Raw genomic sequence first — 18,410 nt, forward strand, 5'->3', positions numbered from 1 at the left:
TTTATAAATATATATTTTGTTCACTGATACATAGGCCATTTCAATGCTTTTTAGTAAAATTTTAATCATATATGTCAGGAATTATTTCATATACTAATTTAGAACATAAATAGGAAGGGGACTGGTGGGACTCTTCTTTGTGCGAACGCTCTACCATTACGCTATTGCTATTTGGTGTAATTTGCATAAACATTCCTTCTTATGCTCTTCCATGTCGGGATTGCTAACTGCAGCTAAGCAATGGTCACACCCGCGCACACACGCGCAAATATGGGCAGCTATATCAGGAATTAGAAAAAAAAATTAATGTTTTACTTTTTATAACTGTGCTGGGGGTTTACAATGTCAGGGAGTGTGGTGTTGGGTACATGGACATTTGAGCGGACTCGCTCTTGTGTGTTGACATTTTGCATTTCGGACACTTGCAGGGGCGTGGACCTTTAGACTGCTCGGCAGTTGGACACGCCCCCTGCTTTCCTGCATGGTCCGTGTTAGACTTGGGGTTGAGTCAGCGTGCCCTCATGAATATTCATGGCACGCTGATGTCATACCGTTCAACTGCAGCCTCTGAGTAGGACTTATTTAGTCTTACAGAGAGGGTTCGTAAATCCGGGGGATTATGTCTCCTGTTGCACTGAAACTGAAAGAGAACATGTCTTTTATTATGTGGTTATAAAATAATATAATTTCAACTATTTTCCTGAAGTTCTGCCAGTTAACCCTCTATGTTCTAGTTTCTAGTGTTAAAACATATACATTTACACAAGTACAATACTTTATATACATTTCTGTTCTTTTCCAGTAGGGTACACTGTGGACGTATCCTTAAGCTCAGTACTTTATGCACACTTCTGTACCAGCAGCTTGATATGCACACAACATACAGTTCTAATATAGTGGTAACACAAGCAATTGCATCTTGCTGATATTCACAAATGACACATAACTATTTCCAAAATTTCAGATAGCTGGCCTGGTAGTATTTTCTTTTGTGACAATAGTTATCTATTAAATAGTTGAGAAGTTGCACACGGATACATTTTTCTAATATTTTTGAAAGTGGTAATAAGGTAGAAATTGGTGTTAAGTTTGAAAGATCTGCATTAGTTACATCCCTATGCAGTGGAATAATGAATGATTTTTTCCATAACAAGGGGACTTTATTTTCACATACTTATTGATTTATCAGAATTGAAATTGGATATGGAATAGCCTCAGCTCTATTTTAAGATATTTGCCATGTAGCTTTTCAGGGGCAGTTGTAGTAGACTTCAATTTTTGAGGTATTTCTATGGTATCTGTAGAATATGGTTGGATGCAGAAATGCTGAAGGAGATTATTTGACTGAGTAAGGACATCAAGCACTTGATGATTCACCTGGCTGGTTAACGACTGTACAGTCTGTATACGTGGTTCCTGACTTGGTTGGCTATTCCATCATTTTCTTTGTGTGTGTTTGGTGATGGCTGAGTAGCTTGTCCTGGATTAAACAGTTTATTGATGGAGACCCAGAACAGTTTTGGATTATTAGTGTGTATGTTCTGATTGGTTGAGTAATAGGTTTTCTTTACCTTCATTGATAAGTTGTTTAATCGGGTTTCTTAGTTGTCTATAAAATAGTAAAGTGAGAGCTGTTTTAGTTTTTGTCCAGACTTTCCATGCTGTCAAGATGCAGAGGAAAAGGGAGAAGCCTAGTGTTTTTTTGTGGAAAATAGTGAGAACTCCAGCTTTTTTCTTGGCAATATTTAATCTATAATGTTATAGCCTGGAAGGGCAATTTCTTCATTTTTGTTTCCTGGTGTAGCTAGGTTTTTATTGTACCAAATATGTCTGGAGAGTGTATTGCTATCCATGCATTTACCTCAGGGAGTTTGTTAAAAAAAAAAAAAAACAACTCACAAAGACACAGGCTGAAAACTGCAGACAACAGAAAAAAACAGGATCTAAACACCGGTACAAACATTTATTAAAACCTCTAGCACCACAGCAGTTGCCTTCAAAGCAGAATACAAATCAGAGCCCAGTACTCACATTTTAATAACAAGACCAATTAAATAATTAGCCATTAAATATTTGATTGCCTGCCAAAGGTTCACAAAAATATCTATAACCCTCCTGGGCTGCCAATAGTGTCAACATGTAACTATTTTCTTAATAATATGGGGATTTTTTTTTTACATAATTTTCTTCTACCTTTGTTAATAAGCAAATTTCTTTTATTAAAGATAGTTCTGATTTTCTAGAGAAAGTTCTTTCTATACAAGGAACAGAGGATATGTAATGGCTAACTGCCGACAATAAAAGTTTATATACTAGTATCCAACATCAGTTTGGGCTTGAGGCCCTAAGAATTACCTTGGGTGATAGTCCCCTTACATATTACATAATTGAGATGGTTGAGTTTTGTTTGAACAATAATTATTTTGAGTTTGATGGTCAGTTATTCCATCAATCAAGAGGCGCAGTCATGGGAGCAGCTTTTTCCCCCATGTATGCCAATATTATGATGGGATTATTTAAAGTGGATTATCTGTATCAGAAAGATTTTTTAAGAAGCATGTGGTCAGATATTATAGATTTATTGATGACATAATATTTATTTGTAAAGGGGGTCAGGCACAGGACGCATGTTTTCTGAATAGTCTTAAGAATAATAGATTTTTGTTACAATTTGACGGTTTTCAGTTAGGCAATTAAAGTACCTTTTCTGGATATTTGTTTAGAAGGGGAATCAAATGAGAAAATTATTAGTAAGGTACATCAGAAATTTGAGGATGTTACCATTTTTTGGATGCCCATAGTTGCCACACACCCCCCCCCACCTTTTAAAATCCCTTCCTTATGGTGAGCTTCTTAGAGTGAAATGGTTATGTAATAATAGTAATGAGTTGAATAATGAGCTTTACAAAACAGTTGAATCATTTATTAGAAGGGGCTATGATAAAAACATGGTTCATGCTTCATTGGATAAAGTTAAAAAGGACAACCATAACTGTCCATCAGAAGGCAGCAATAGAGAGGTCATTAGATCTGGTATTAATTTGAGTAATAATCTCATAAAAATATTTGTGGTGATCACTTATGATCTTTTATCAGATCAGGTGAAAAAATGATTCAATATTATTGGGGTTTTCTGTTTAAATTTAAAGAATTTGCAGAAACATTATATAGAATTCCTATGTTTTCTTATCATAAGGGCAGAAGTATAAAAGATATATTAGTACATACGGGGTTTTCCATACCTGATTTGAGAATAAACAGTAACCCTATTTTAGTAGGTCCCTTCCCTTGTGGTAGATGTATCACGTCAGTATATTTGTAAAACATTTGACTATATTAATGGAGTGCATTTTCAGGCTAAAGCTACATTTTTGTGTAATATAGAAGGTGTTATTTATGCACTTAAATTCCCTTTGTGGCAGTATTGACAAGAACAAGAGGGCTTTCAAGCTACAAGTCTAGGAACATATCAGGGACATTAAGAATGCTAATAATAAAACCACCAGTATGAAAAAGGAAGAAAACAACCAGCCAGTGAATCCACCAATAATTTATTAAAAACTGAAAAAACTCTTTCCTCTCTTTCTTGTTCCCATCTATGCCAGGTAATGCAGGAATTTGGCACATTGGGTGCATTAGTAGTTGCTGTATGTGTAGGTAAATTATGATCAGAGGCATTATTCAAAAAATTGTCCAACGACATCTGAGAACCATCACCTATGGTTTCTCGAAATACATGAGGCAAGTTATATTGGGGATCACTGGCCATAAGAAACTATAATAAAACCATCAGTACGAAAAAGGAAGAAAAAAACAGCCAGTGAATCCACCAATAATTTATTAAAAACTGAAAAAACTCTTTCCTCTCTTTCTTGTTCCCATCTATGCCAGGTAATGCAGGAATTTGGCACATTGGGCTCATTAGTAGTTGCTGTATGAGTAAGTAAATTATGATCAGAGGCATTATTCCAAAAATTGGTGATGGTTCTCAGATGTCGTTGGACAATTTTTTGAATAATACCTCTGATCGTAATTTACCTACTCATACAGCAACTACTAATGCGCCCAATGTGCCAGATTCCTGCATTACCTGGCATAGATGGGAACAAGAAAGAGAGGAAAGAGTTTCTTCATTAAGAATGCTAAGCCTGAAAACCCTCTTGTTATGTATTTTAAGGAATGCCACGGTGGAGATCCAGGGGGTCTATTAAGTACAGTTTTAGAGCATGTCTCCATTAATAAACATGGTTTTGATGTTAAGAAAAAAATTATTGTATAAGGAAACAATGTTTATATTAAAATATGGTACACTGACCCCCGGTGGCATTAATATAGATTGCAACTGGAAAGTTTTAATTTAATTATTTGATATGTAATTGCTAATTATTTAATTGGTCTTATTATTTAAATGTGAGTATTGGGCTCTGATTTGTAGTCTCCTTTGAAGGCTACTGCAGAGGCACTAGAGGTTTTAATAAACATTTGTACCAGTATTTGGATCCTGTTTTTTTTCTGTTGTCTACAGTTTGTTATAAATACTTTGTAAGTTGGTATGGGATATATGAAGGCCAGGGTGGGACTGTGGATGAAGTGGTAGTGATAAAGGAGCTGATGGAGATATGCTGTCTGGTTCCTGAATATGCTGTGTTGGGCCAGAGTCTGGGTGGATATCACCATTAAGTTTTAAAGTTATGGCAATATGATGGTATGGACAAAGGTGTTTTTGCATGATTTTATGTTGAATACCAAGTTTATGAGTAATAGTGTTGTCGCCTCACAGCAAGAGGTTTTCCAATTCGATTCTCGGCTGGAGCGCCTTCTGTGTGGAGTCTGCATGTCCTCCCCACAGTCGGGTGGCATTCAAAAGACACGTGTGAATGGGCATGCCTTCATTGAAGGTTGGGCATCGAGCTGGCACCTCGGCACCATAAAAATCTACTGCCAATTATTAGCGGACCGGAGTTCCACTGTGGCGACCCCTAACTGGGAAAAGCTGAAAGAAGAACAACAACAACCAAGTTTATGAGTAAACGTCTTTTGCTTTGTAGAATTGTATTTGCATAGTAGGATATATGAGTGCTGATATAGATACGATGTGATTGGGAGACGAGGTTCAGAAATATTTTGCTTGGAGGACACAGCATAAGAATTTTTTTGGAATTGTGAGGGCAATGGATGTTGGTAAGATGTTAAGTGTGCAAGTAGGAGAGGATGTATTATATGAAATTGTAGGAGAAACATTTTTCTGAAATGTAAGCAATAGAAGGTTATGAAGGATAGAGGATGGGGTAGCAGTTAAGATAGGGAGTAGGAAGGGATTATTCGGGAAAAGTAGAAGTTGTAATGTAGAATAATGGATTGTGTTTCATCTGTAGGCTTATAGGTGATTTTGAGATACGTGAGTGTGTAAGGCTGCAGGTGTGGGGGAATATTGATATGAATGAGGATAAATTTATGTGGTGAGGAGTCTATTATCAGTGAAGAGTAGGTGTGGTAAGGAAGGATAGTAAGCAAAAAGTACAGATTTAATTGTACATGGATCTAGAGAGACTGAGCGGAGATGGGGTATAAGCATTATACAGACATAAGGGGGAGGCTGAGAGATACTACAGAGGAAGAGATGAGAGATAAATATTAACCCGATTGTAGTGTATCAGAAAAGATCACAGAGATGAAAGGAAGAGGGAGCTTTGCTCAGGCACAACCTAGAGCTACAGTTGGGAGGGGTCTGCGTAGGAGAGGATGTAATGTAAAGCACTATGGGAAGGAGAATGGCTGTTGGAAACGATGCAAATTTGTTAGCTGGAAGTAGAGAAGAGCAGAATAGAAACAATAGTGTTTATATGATAGTAATAAAGATTTGGGAAAGGTATAGGGAGTGGGTGTCATGAGTGATGGGTGTATGTGGGGGGTTAATGGTAGATTATGGTCGGCTGGGTGGGAAATGAGGGTAGAGTAGGGGAACAAAGCAAAGCTGGGTGTAGTGAAGCTGAACATAGTGGGCTTCCCACCCCTAGGTTATGTACTACTAAAGCAATCGTTTTATGGCTGGTGCGCAACAATTAGCAAGGAGGCGCAAAGCAGAACAGGTTTTCTTAAATTTACTTAATGCAGACAAATAAAAAAATAACAAGCTAGGGATACAAAGTAACTGTCTTATACAGTGTAATCTAATGGTCAAGTGAAAGGACAGTGGCTAATTTAGTAAGTGGTCCTTAGAGTGTAAGGACTACTCCTACAAGGGGAATGTCCCAGACACTTTCCAGCATAGGGCAGATAAGTATTTGCAAAAACAAATGAGGTGAAACTAGTATCACTGTTTGCAAATGTTTTATTATAACAGCACTTTATGGCAAATCAGTAAACAAAACTGTTCTGTAACCTAGTCCAGTGCTACAGGACATCTTTACCAAGTGGCTTGCAGATTGCAATCTCATGATGTTTCAAAAACAGAAATTACAGACTATGCATAAGAAAGAAAGGTACCACAGTATCACACTAACTCCAGGAAAACATGCCTTTCAATTCTGTTAATTGTATTAACTCTGGTTTATACGCTCACACACACATGTACGTAAGCACTTATTTTTACATACACATACACACACACACACACACACACACACACACACACACACACACACACACACACACACACACGCAAGCACTTATTTACACACACACACACACACACACACACACACACACACACACACACACACACACACACACTCACAAGCACATGTATATATACACACACAAATACATATGCATTTTATCCTGAACATTACAATAATAAAAAAAGCACTGTCTTAATCCAGTTCACTTTCACTCCGAACATGTCAAAGCTTGTACAAACTCCTATACATGAATTGGTAGTTGCTGGCACCTGAGTAACAAATAAGCATTTCCTGTCACAAAGCAAGTGGCCATTTCAGGAGATAATTGCATACATTTTCTGGCACATGCTAGCAAAACAAGAAGATATCCGTTTTTTTTTTTTTTTTTTTTTCAGATGCACATCTAATATATGCTACCTTTTATAGCTATTCTTATTTCAGGTGATTTCACAACAAGAATACAGAGACTGTGTCAAGAAATGGTGCATAAAAAGAACATGCTGGTATTCAGACTATTTCCTTATAACCTTTATGATAATTGTCACAATTCTTTCAGTTTGCATTTGTTTAGACATGTGTGGCCTGCCATCCGTCAAGGAATGACTGTTTTATTCTGACCTATACAATCCTTCAGAAAACATTTTGCAATTTTCTGTAACATTGCTACATGTCAGAAAAACTGCTACCACCTTTTGATACATGTGTATTAGCTCCCATCCTCAGGAGCTAAGTATAGCGATCAATGAACAAACCAGTTTGCAGTTCATTAATGGCAGTAAGTAGTCCAGCTATAGTCACCAAATAATGCCACCAGCTAATCGATAATCAAAATTGTCATCATTCAGATCCCTGCTATGCAAATGTAGATGCAGGGCCATGGCTTTGTCCTGACTTCTGTTCACAGGCTGTATGCATGGAGTCTTTATCTACTTCCTGTGTTTGAATTAATTTTCTTCAGATACTCCAGTTTCTTCCAACCTTACAAAAAGAACATTGCTTCATTGTCTTCTCAAAACTCTCCATATATTTTGAATGTGACCTTCCCATTTTTGCATAAGCCATGACTGAAAAGTGCCCATAATGTTTAGTTCACTTTCAGCTAGAAAATGTATTGAAATGTAAATTCTCAGCAAATCACGTCAGCAAACATCATTTAGAAAAAGTGCTCATTAACCAGGATCCCTGTTCTTAAGTAAAATCAGACTATGCTTTCAGTATGCAACTAAAGGAAAAAGTTTCCCCCAACCATGTGGTTGTGTAACTGTATTTGTGTGCTTGTTTGGGGGGGGGGGTGCAAGTGATATGCATACTGGATGGGACTGATTGCTCTATTCATGTCTGCTGCATTAGAGGAAATGCTTGTTTTATGAATTGCCACCAACAGTTTTCCTTTGAGAAGAGTGCATATAGATTCTAACTTTTGCTGAAGTGAGTTTTAATAAATCACTTGTATGATACAACTCATGGCCCATCATATATATTTAGCAGTATATGTCCCCCTGTCTTAAACTGGAAAATGGTTTGCTTATTTTTAAGACCCTAATTAAAAATAGAAGCCTTGCTCTAGTCATGATTATGAATTCCTCTCAGTTATTCAAGTATTCTGCTCTTCCTGGTCATTGCCTTAACAAGAAGACACAAAGCATCAGGGTTCTTGGAACCTCAGCAGCTTTGGAGATAATGGCTACTGCAATCATTTTTGGGAAACATAAGTTGTTCAAATGCATCATATTAGAATATGATACTACTGCTATGACAGAAATCATCCGAGTATCCAGATTCTTCTTTTTCTTTCCAATAATATACTTAATTTCTTTTATGCTTTCTCCTAGTGCCAGCTGATTTTTTAAAGTAAAGAGCATTCATTTCTTTGAGCTACCCAGCAAACCTGCAGTTCGGATGTCCCCCACCCCAATCAAAGTTACAACCATATTCTGGTTTATGCACAACAGACTGAATCAGGAAAGGCCATATCATTTGAATACCAAGTTTAAAAGAACCAGAAATCAAAATTTTGAAAGCAGTGAGCAGAGTTTCATTTGTGTATTGCCCAGGTATAAGATAATGTGCAAAACAGTTCCACAAAGAAAAACAAATGCAAAGCAGATTTTTGCAGCAGAAAGCTCTGCTGCTCAATTATTCTAACAATGTACAGAAAAGGGAATATTCAGTCTTATTGCACCACCAAATATTTCACCTTCTTCAAAGTGGTATGATTTGTGAGATAAATAAGTGCATGCATAACAGAATTGTGGAGGGTGCAGTTCCTCATACTTCATTGGGGAGATATACTGTTTGCAGAGCACAAAGTTCCTTGTCTGGGCTTGTGTGCTTTTAGTCTTCTGTGATTCGGGTTGCTCTACTTCAGTCTTTTGACAATGAAGCTCATATTGTTCATGATGCGACATGGTCCCCATGTGTAGGTTGAATGACCCAGTACCTCCTTATCCAAAAATCAGAAGTCAGCTTTGGGTCTTATTCAGAATCCACCCTATACCACCCTTGTGGAAAAGGTAAGAAAACACTACAGGTTGCTTATACCTTCTTTTCTAGATATGAGGATCATTAGTTTGTAAAACACCAGATCTCATATCCCAGCTCTTCGACAATAAATTCTAATAACTGGCAGTGCAAGTATACAAGTGTCATAACATATGCAGTCACGCAGACCACCTTATCAGCAAATAAGATAACCTTAAAATACTAAACAGAAAATATTTTTGTGGCAGGGATTTTCCTCCACATTCCCCTCAATTTAGTACTTAATCTGAATGTACTGCACCTTGGATGATAAGTGATCACTGACAGACAATGTAGAGCCTGTGTTGTTTTTTGGGGAGTTGTGAAATTAGACTTCCCTCTATACACTAACTTATAAATACAATGACTCCATTCTTCTGAAAAAAGAAGAAACACTATATGAATAGCTGCCATCTCACCCTGTTATGCTTCGGCAATTCTGACTTGTGTGGTAACCCAAATACATTACTATAAATAAAACCCCTAATATGTCTGCTGTGTAACCCCCTGATACAACGTTGGACTGAGACTCGTGGTCTTTTCTGAGGGTAAGCATGCTACAAGAAATCCATCCCCACAAAGAAGGAAAGATGACCATTTCCCACAATGCTGAACCCAGTCATATAGTTAAAAGCAATAAGACAACTAGCTGCTAAACAGCTTTATCTGGAGGTTGAGTTTGAAACTATCAGTCTCTATCTACATGCTTTATAATAATTTGAACAGGTCAGCACACCAGATCACTCAAGAAACCTTGCACATACATCCAAAACACTGTTTACATGGATAACAAATTAATAAAGTAAAAAACTAATCACTTCTACTTGTAGCTTTCTATGAAAAAACTTGCTTCCAGCTCCACTTGAGCAGAAATAACCTTTTCCAGAACTCATTTTCTTGCACAGTGAGTATATATTAAATATGATTATAACACCTTCAGAATTAACAGAATTAACACAGTTAATGTATCTGGCATACAATGCATCCTCTGACCAATTATTGATGGATTTATTGCACATCAGCAAGTCAAATGGCATCAGAATGGTTTGGAGGAACAAGTATATTTCACAGAAGAGAGCTGCTGAGGAAAAGACTCCATAGCCACATAAAACAGAGTTCATCCCTGTCCATTTTCAAGCACAACTTAGTTCTATGGATGGGAAACAAAAACTGACACCACTAGTGCCCCCTGTACTATTAAAGGACAGATGCAGCTCTTAAATCTTTATCCCAGGCATGGCTCCCCTAAAATTAAGTATAGTATAATCCTAGTTATTGTCATTAGAGATAATATCTATAAATATCAATGATGTGATGGGAAAGGGCATTCTATAACCGAGTGGGATAGGTTATTTCAGGCACAAAAAGGGAAAATGGTCTGCAAGGGCAGCTTGCCTACTACTTACCTGTGAACCTATGAACCTATTAAGAATCTGCTACTAGATAGCTTAAACAAAAAAACAAGTATAAACATTTTTGCATATTATATGATATTATATGATGACTCTACTATAACAAACTAATCCTGGCCATGGATGGATGAAGGCACCAAAATTATGACAAGTCAGACATGATAGCCAATCCACTGGTCCAGGAGAAGAGTTCTCATCTGCAAAGATGGTGACCAGTGTTTTATTAGAGTCCCATCTAGTAAAATAATAGGTGAAGTATGTATGTGAGTGTGCGCGTGCGTGTGTGTGTGTGTGTGTGTGTGTGTGTGTGTGTGTGTGTGTGTGTGTGTGTGTGTGTGTGTGTGTGTGTGTGTGTGTGTGTGTGTGTGTGTGTGTGTGTATGTCTATGTATTCCTGGTGGGAACTAGGAGAGAATGGAGGGAACCCTTCATCACATGAACATCACCTGGGTGAAGCTACTAACTAGCCCTGGGCAAAGAAGGCTTGCCAATATGATAAGTCTGGGCAGGTGGAACTTGATGTCCTAAATTATATTTAAAAAAGAAATCACAATATCCAAGCAAAACATTTTCAAGTCTGCCATAATTCAGAGGATATCTCATTTATGTCACTAACAACTATTATATACAGGACAGGAAATTCAATCACTACCTGCAGGATGGAAGCCTGGATCTAGAACTAATTGTAAGGTCTTGCTGTGAAATGGACCACTGCTGTTATAAGGCATCCTTTGCCAAGGGAGGGAGTGGGAGACATTATCGTCCATTGTTTAAGTGTCAGTTAAAACAGGCTTGGAATGACAAACCATATTGAGGTCAGTGACTTTGGAAGAGGCCAATAACCCCACATGCTTGTGCACAGCATCACTACATATTGACTACTTGCATTGGAGCAAGTCATTGAAAAATCATGTTAGTTCAGGATGGCATGAATCTTATCACAGGTCTTACATAGTTTATACAAGACACCTATACCCTTAAACCGTACTGCTGCAACTAGGAAATGCATTCTAGGAAGGCATTGTAAGATAAAGTAGCTAATACAAAAGCAAAGAGGGCATACTAATATGTATGGATGAAGACTAACATAGCCAGTACAAAGCAAAGAGGGCCCCCCCCCCCCCCAGACAGGACTGCAAACCATGCTACCAGTTCAGTGTGCACTGTCAGGCTGAGTCCCCAAACAGAACTGTAACTGGTCCTTCCAGGTCCCTGTTCTCCAGCAGTTAGAGATCCACCCCAATAGGATGGCAACCTGTCCTGCCTCTTCCTTCTGCCCTTTCAGGTCAAGCTCACCCCCCCCCCCCCAACAGGACAGCAGCTTATCCTGCCAGATCCCTGTGATTGTCAGGCTGAATTCAGCCATAAAAGGACAGCAGCCTATCCTGCATGACCCATTGGTCTTTCAGGTTGAGCCCCCACCACCAACAGGACTATATTCCATCTTTCCTGTTCAATGTGCCCTGCCAAGTTGAGCCCCCACAACTTGCCAATCCCATCATGCCTTGTGCATTTTTACCCCACACATTCCTCTACTGAATGAGTGAACTTGTTGCTTTCATACCTCGTGTGGTCACTGCAGTCTTTAGGTCCATCTATAGTTGTCCCGCTTTCTGTTAGTTTGCCATGGGAGTGCACTCTGATATTCACATGGCTCTGATCCTCTGCATTACTCAATGTAATATGATATTCTTCAAAATGGTGATTCAAAATGTCATTATGCTAAAACAGAGTGCATAGCATGTTTTTTATGATAATGAAGTAATTTATTGTGTCTTTGAATCATGCTATCACCTCTAGTCTATGCTGCAGGCCCTGTTCTTGCTTCTTCATGAGCAGAAAGGTCATGTAGTGCATACTCACCTGTGAAACCTGGTCATACTAATGTCACTTTGCATCACACTGCTGCCCATGAGCATCACTGTCCCTCATGCCCATTCATGGGCTGGAAGGTTATACACCTGCATATGTCTGTAAAGCCTGGCTGTTGTAATATAACTTTGCATAACACTATTTATTATGAGCATTGTGCTACTACACTTCTCATTGTACCAGTTCTTGGGTTGGGAAGTTACATAGGCTTTATATGCCTGTGAACCTCAGTGATGATGTTGCCGTGCATCAGTCTACTGGTCATGGACATCATGCTACCCCATTGCCTGTCATGCTTCTTTATGGGTTGCAAGGTCACAGATGGTAAATCAAAATGTGAATCCTTGCCATGTAATGTTATTTGCATCACACTAGTGAGTATGGACGTCCAGCTACCCCACTGTCCATTGTGCCCATTCATGGGCTAGGAGGTCAAAAAGGGTGTGTGCATCTGTGAAGTCTGAATGCCACTTTTCATCATGCTATTGGTTGCATACAGCATGCTGATGTTAATGGGAATTCTGCTGCTCTGATGTCCATCAGTGAGCATCAATTGCTGCCTGTTTCATATGGCTATGCATCCCAACCATTTTTCTACTGGAGATGAGATAGCGAGTGACACGGCCTTAACATTCATAAACTGTGGCAGGGCTCTAGCATGGTGTAAATCTTTATATACCTGCCGGACAGGAGTCATCTGTAGCACATGTTATGGGACTATGAAAGCCTTCTTTAAAAGGTGGGTGCCTAACAGCAGTTTGCCAGGGTGGTAAGTGATCCAACTGGCATCACATTCTCTGGCAACCAGTGCCAGCATGAATAAGAGGTGCCACCTAGATATTTTCTACCAGTCCAAAGAAGAGGTTGGAGAGGGAGTGCCACTTGTTACTGAGAGCATTCTGTTCTTGCATTGTCATTATACTGTAAGCCTAACTGCCTTCAGCTGTCAGGGATGTCCTGTGCTCATTAATGTTAATTCTGTGTTAGGCACCACAGGAGACTGAAGACAATTGAATCGTCTGAGAGAAAACAATCCTGGCTCTCCAGTTCAGAGTGTAAGTATAGTGTAGTATAGCAATGTCATTGGCACTTCTCAAGAGGGGAGATTAAGGCTCATTATCTGAGGGTAGTTTGGATGGGCATCTCCTGGGTCACCCAGTATGAAGTTCGGCAGCTGGTGAGGTTCTAGGCAGACTTTCAATTTTTGTACTATTTTGCTTTGCTGTTTTGCTTTTCTCCTTTATTTTACTGTTCTGCAGGACCAGATATGTTGCAGGCTGGGGTGAAGCAGTACTTAACGTTCACTCTCCCACACTTCACACTTTAAAAATGAACTAAAAGCTTATTTTCTCAATTCCAGAGCCTGCCCTTGCCATGACCCTACCTAGTCTTCCTTCCCTTTATGTACCCTCAAAAGGACCATACTTAGTACCTCATTACACCTCTCTCTCCAATGTGTCTACTACGCATTTGCACAATTTTCTTCAAACAAAAAATGTTATTTGTTAACCTGTTGAACTATATCAATGTAAAATTGTTACTTAGCTTCTTTTTAATGCAACTTTAACTTTATGCATGTATCCCAACATATGTGAATCGTTTTGCTATAACTGCTATTATATCAATATTGTTTAAAATTGTACTTGTTTTAAAATGTATTACTGGAGCTTTTCTCCTCGGGTCTCCACTGAAAATGGGCCACAAGCCCAGTTGGACAAACCCGGTTAACAAATGTCAATCAATAAATAAATAAATAAATAAATATATTTTTTTCCAATTTTTGTACTATTTTGCTTTGCTGTTTTGCTTTTCTCCTTTATTTTACTGTTCTGCAGGACCAGATATGTTGCAGGCAGGGGTGAGGCAGTACTTGCCTCACTCTGTGTCAGCCACAGTGCTGACCAAATGGTCATCAGCAGTCCATAGGCCTGCCTCACTACAGGAATATGAAAGTCCCTCTGTGGATGGTGATCTGGAAAGCTCTCTGGTGGCCTCCATTGGCACTTCTCAAGAGGGGAGAATAAGGCTCATTATCTGAGGGTAGTTTGGATGGGCATCTCCTGGGTCACCCAGTATGAGGTTCGGCAGCTGGTGAGGTTCTAGGCAGACTCAAGGCTCAGCGCCTGAACTGGCAGCCTGGAGATACTCCTCAGCTAGCTTAGTGAGTTGCACAGCTACCTGGACCTGATCTCATCAGGCTACCAGAAGTGGGAGTTCCCCCAATGATGTCAGCCACTGGTCTTATTTGTGAGGACTTCCACAAACCTCCCTATCCCCCATTACTGTCTTTCCCATCTTTTTGTGTCCTTCCCCATCATCTCTTTGAATTCCAGTCCTCCACATCAACAGTTGCCCACCCTCTGTCTGTCTGTCTGTCTGTCTGTGTTGCCCCCACCTCATGTCCCCTGTCAGTCTTTCTCTGCATTCTATGTTTGTTTGTCTTCCTCTTCTTCCTTCCCTGTACCCCCTTCATAATATTACCTCCCCATACTCCTTTCCCCTACCTCTTCTCAAAAAAAAACAAAAATGTGCATCTGTCCCCCAAAATTATATCCTTCACCCCTACACATACACACTCATCTTCCCTTCCCTTTATCCTTCCGTATATTTCTCAGCTTGTTCTCCATTTCTAACTGTCCTACCTGCCCTTTCTTTTACATTCATATAATGAAATCAGTTGGCACTTTGCTGTGGCACACATTTTCAGGATAGCTGCTCTGCCTGTGTTGCAGCTATGAGGTATTTTGATGAGCATGTGAATGAGTATAGCATTGGGAATGCCACCTGAATGCTGCCATCCCTGGGTCATGTGATTGCTCATAGCATGGCTAATGCTATTACTATAACTGTGATGATTCAGCATGCAGCACTGTTTTTGCATTCCCATATTATGGCAGCACTCATGTGTGTTTTAATTCTTGTTTGGCTGTATTGTGATACCTTCATGCTATTTATTGCTACATGGCTGTGTTATGCTGTTTTCTAATTACCTCTCCTTCCAGTATTTTTGTATTCTTGTACAGTAAACAAAATAAAAAGTGACTGAGATTATTTATAACAGAGAAGTGATTTATGCATGTAGCCTGCATTGGCATTAAAATACTAGAACTTCCTAGTGATGTGTCAGACAACTGAATGCATTGTAACTTGGGTGTGGCAGCTGAACATAAGTTGGAAGAGAATATAAATATAAAGGGCGCTGCTGGTTATTTAAAATATTAAAAACCTATTTGACCTTGCTGAAGTAGTGGTTACCCATGTTGGAGAAATAATTGCATTATACAGTCAGATATGTCACATCTGATAAAAACAGTCATCTTTGTTGAATGTGCGGATTACTAAGCAGCTTAGTAGCACCAGTTATACTATATGGGAAATATTTTAAAGAAACTGTTACTACCTCGCAAGCCATATGAATCCAAAGAATTTAATAAATGAACAAAGGTTTGAGTTCCATAAATCAAACCACTGTAAGAAATCAAAGCATTTTGGAACACACAACAGAATTACATAGACTGGTTGTACATGGTCATTTTGGTGAAGGATACACAGGTAAGAAAAAATGCACTAAGAAGCCACATAAAAGAGATTACTTTAAAAAGAGCTAAGCACAAGCCGACCTGTGAACAGGACAGTGTCAACAGACATAATTGCCAAAGAGTTTATGATCTGCAATGCAATTGAAGTGGACACTCTGTGAATAAACTATCTTTGGGGGTATTTTACTGTAAGTGTGACATGGGATTTTGCTCCCATAAAATCCAAGTCTGTCTGTGTGTCATTTGAATTTTCCCAATTTCATACTCATGGACTTTCAAGGAAATATTTGTCAGTCACATAACCTATATTCATTTGAATTCCAAGACAATATTTAAAATGAGGAAAAATAGCTTATAGACCTAAATGTTGTAGGTTTAGACTGAAAGATTGTATAAGATATCACAAACAAGCCCACAGAGTACATTAATGGAGAACCAATAAAAACAAATTATGTGATAAAAGCAAGACACAAAATGTCTGATATCAAATAAAAAAGCACAAAGTGATGGATGTTGGAAACAGTTCTGGATCTAATAGAAAATATCTAATTGCAGATAATAAAACCTGTGGTTTGATGTACTTAGAAATGCATTAATTGATTGGTGATTATCAAACATATTTCTTTTACCCCAGTCTGGTCGCACTAAAACTGGAATTGGCACTGCAGCTGTGTTATCAATAATTTCAGTCAATATTACAAGCAAAATAATTCTAGATGTGTCTAAAACAACAAGCTCTGGGATTCAAAAACATTTCCCTCATTGTACTTGTAACTGTGGCCGATGAGCAGCCACTCACAGAGTGCTTGTGTTTCATAGATGCCGTGAGTGTAAGCAAGATAGGCCAATCAGTGCAGCTGCCTGCAGTGTATGCTAAAAGTGGTAAATGACATGGTAATAAGCAACATTATTAAAATGACGGAATTGTCGGATGAAAATGAATGTAAACAATATGGTGGAGAGATTCAGAAAAAAATATATAGTCCATGACAACTGGGGTCACCTGCAGTGGATTTGACTGCTATAATATCCTGAAGTTATTGCAGGAGAACAGAGGAATGATGTTATGAATAACTGCTTTAACAAATGTGTTTATGTGACATGATGTGCACATCACCCATATTCACAATGTTGCAAGTCGTCACCCTCAAAGGCACAGTGTCATCCAACCACATTTAAATTTTCATGTGCATCATGACACTGAAATTATAGACGGCTACAGTATGGACAGAGTCAACGTGCAGGAGATAGTTGCAATGTACCCCCCCCTCATCTGCAGACCCATGGAAGTTGTGGGCTTCCTATCCTATTGGTTACCAAGTACTCGTGGCTTTAAGAATACTGGTTACAAGGACCTCCCCCTGACCACCAGCAGGCACAGTGGGGATATCCCTGGCATCTTCCTCTAGGAAAGTCGACCAGTTCCTTGATGCCATGTTGCAGCATGTGGTGGGAGTATATGCGGAGTCCTCTTACTATGGAAGAGGCAGCCAATACAGTATGGAACTTTTATAATATGGTCCATTTCCCTAAAATACTGGTGGCCATAGACTGTCTTGAATTCATCTGACAACAGACTTATTTAGAACAGCCCTGTCACCTGTTTCTGTGTGACAGTTACCCATTGCCGACCTTGCATCTGATATGCCACTTACTTCATGGGATTGTATGCACAGGTGCCTGGTGTGCTTATTTTTACAGATACAAACCATACCTAGCAAATGATGGAACCTGTTTGTGGGCAGGCAGTGTATGGGTTCTTCAACCAAGGGTGGATTAAAAATTGTGTAAGCTGAATTTTCTGTAATACAGATGTGAACATATTCCATATATCCTTTTATACAGGGATGTCATAGCCCATAAAAGCTATATTGTGCAGTTTCTGTGGATATGATATACCATTTTTACTACAGCTAGCAACATGCAGTCTCTGTACATGTAGTGGTACGCATTAACAAAATCAGAGCTACTAATTGTTACCGTCAACTGTGACACATTTACTGCTTCTTAGGAAGCCCCCAATCACAAATCTCTCACCACAATGCCAGTTCAGCACATCTATGGCAAGAAATGTATGACTGAATGGTCAGTAACTAAGTGCTAACTGTACTGTGACCAGTAACAGAAAACATAACCCACCATCATTCAGCAACAGTAGGTACACCTGATACCTGCATTATCTTGTAGTATGTTTCACAAATGCAATACACATGAATTCCAAAAAAGTATGCTTTGCACCTTTAATGCTGAATTGCTCCTTTACTACAAACAGTCTAACCCTAGGTAACCTCCTTTTTTAATTAGTACACTTACCTTGATTGAACTTTGTACTGTAGCAGTAGCGTATAAACACTCCCACTGCATTCAAACATCACATTGCATAAACAGTTGTACAAAGCCGTACATGATGAAGACAGAGCAGCTAGGGATAATAAAAAAAAGTTAAGA

The sequence above is a fragment of the Protopterus annectens genome, chromosome 13.part0 (genome assembly GCF_019279795.1).
Source record: "Protopterus annectens isolate FY-2018-M chromosome 13.part0, PAN1.0, whole genome shotgun sequence".
Taxonomy (NCBI): Eukaryota; Metazoa; Chordata; order Ceratodontiformes; family Protopteridae; genus Protopterus; species Protopterus annectens.